The sequence below is a fragment of the Gymnoscopelus microlampas genome (assembly GCF_963454915.1).
Source record: "Gymnoscopelus microlampas genome assembly, chromosome: 23".
Taxonomy (NCBI): domain Eukaryota; kingdom Metazoa; phylum Chordata; class Actinopteri; order Myctophiformes; family Myctophidae; genus Gymnoscopelus; species Gymnoscopelus microlampas.
The window spans coordinates 2452769-2455106 of record NC_139960.1 but is presented as its reverse complement, the minus strand read 5'-3'; positions in this window follow the sequence as shown (position 1 = coordinate 2455106).

Here is a 2338-nt window from a genome sequence, read left to right as displayed (position 1 = left end):
CAAGTGAAATTGGAAGTGATGACACTAAGAAATGAGCAGACAAAATTGGAACTGGAACACTATAGAAATGAAGCTGATAAATGGGTACTTTCTCCTGATTGGCTGAGATTTTGTCTCCTACCAGAACATGTATTTTCTGCTTTATAAAGAGCTGGAGAGACGGGAAGACTGCTGTTACTGAACAAACACTCTATAGCAGGGGTCTTCAACCTTTTTAGGCCAAGGACCCCCTAGCTGAGAGAGAGATGAAGCAGGGACCCCCTCTATATTGTATAAAATTGTGTTTCAGATTTAACTTTTTTTGTTTACTTGGTCTGCTCTTTTTTCCCTCTACACCAAACACCTCTTTGCCAAAAAATAGCCGATCTACAAGCTCACAACGCCTCGCAGCGCGAGGCGTTGTGAGCTTGTAGATCTGCTATTTTTGGCTAAAGTTCTCCTCAGAAAAAGGATGGTAGGGTTCAAGTGGTAAAAAAAAAAAATAACACAAAGATTTGGCGGACCCCCTGTAGTAACTCTGAGGACCCCCTGTTGAAGACCCCTGCTCTATAGCAATGATTACTATCAGAATATAGTGCTTTAACCTTTTAACAAAACTATACGCACCTTAACGTCTATAAGTATATCATGCAGAGTATACATACATTGCTGCTATGCTCAGGCACCTTAGTTTGTTTCTTTATCACAGGTACTTTGTAAATATGTAGATAACTTGTTCGGCCTTCTGTTGTTCTCTTGTTCGATCTCCTTCCCACTTGCCCCCCTCTACTTCTTCTCCCTCCCCCCGTCTTCTTTCTATGGAACTAACGTTGCGATGGGAATGATGTACAAAAACGAATTTCACCTTTTTACCTTGTAAACCTGTGATGTGACAATAAACCTGATTCTGATTCTGATTTTTGTTTTAACCATAAAGTATCACTTACCCTACCTTTAATTCCATGCGTACACTCTCATACAGATGCAGACCCGCAAGGGTCCAGTTGGACCCCTGTTGGGTCCACGGCCCAGACGTTGAGGACCACTGCCTTAGAGGTCTGTATGCGGAGCTCACCACCGCACTGCCCTATGACAGCTTTCACCTACGTCACATGACCTACGTCACATGACCTACGTCACAGCGAGGAGCAGCATGGCTCGCAGACACGCGCCACATGGCTCATACGCTCTGCTCAGCAGCCTGGTGTGATTACGTGTGTGTGACGTGTGTGTGTGTGTGTGTGTGTGTGTGCGTGCGTGCGTGCGTGTGTGAGTGTGTGTGTGTGTGTGTGTGTGTGTGTGTGTGTGTGTGTGTGTGTGTGTGTGTGTGTGTGTGTGTGTGTGTGTGTGTGTGTGTGTGTGTGTGTGTGTGTGTGTGTGTGTGTGTGTGTGTGTGTGTGTGCGTGCGTGCGCGCGCGCAACGTGTTAGACATTTAGAGGTCAGGTTTAGGGGTTGGAATTAGAGTTAAACATGATTTATACTTGATTTATGCGCCAGTGTCATGCACCGAAAAACAGCTGATCTATAAGATTTCGGCTTTTGGCAAAATATCTACATTTTGAATGGCATTCATAAAATGGCTGTCCTAAAGCGTTGATGTCCTCACAAGTATAGCAATACAAACCTGTGTGTGTGTGTGTGTGTGTGTGTGTGTGTGTGTGTGTGTGTGTGTGTGTGTGCGTGTGCGTGCGCGTGCGCGTGCGTGCGTGCGTGCGTGTGTGTGTGTGTGTGTGTGTGCGTGTGTGTGTGTGTGTGGCGTGATGATACACAGTGGTGGACAAATAACTAAGTACATTTACTTGAGTACTGTACTTACTTACCTGTACATTTTTGTGAGTATCTGTGCTTTACTTGAGCATGAGAGTATTTTTGGGTACTTGAGCGTCACGCCACTATATTTTAAAGATAAATATTATACTTTTAACTCACTACATTTCTAGGAAGGGAAAATGGACATTATGAATGAAGTATTAACAATGTAACACAAACGTGAGGTGATTCGATTTTCCTTAAACATTTCTGGCCCCGGTTCGGTGGTTTTGATTTAGTCTAAAATATGACATTAACGAAAAGACAATCAGATCCGACTCTATTTATTTTTTATTATCTAAAGCTGCACGTTGTAACTTTCCCCTTCCACACTGGATTTGAACCCGGTTTTACTGCATGCGTTGACGTGTTTACCATTGAGCTAATAGAGCCTGCCTTGCTTGCTCAGGGGATAGATTGAAAAGTTGACCATCAGGTCAAAATTCGTGTCAGATGATCTAAATGTCTCAATGGAGGAGAAGGGAGGCAAAATACAACCACCCCAGTTGTATAGGTTGTATTGTATATTAAACATACTCTACCATACAG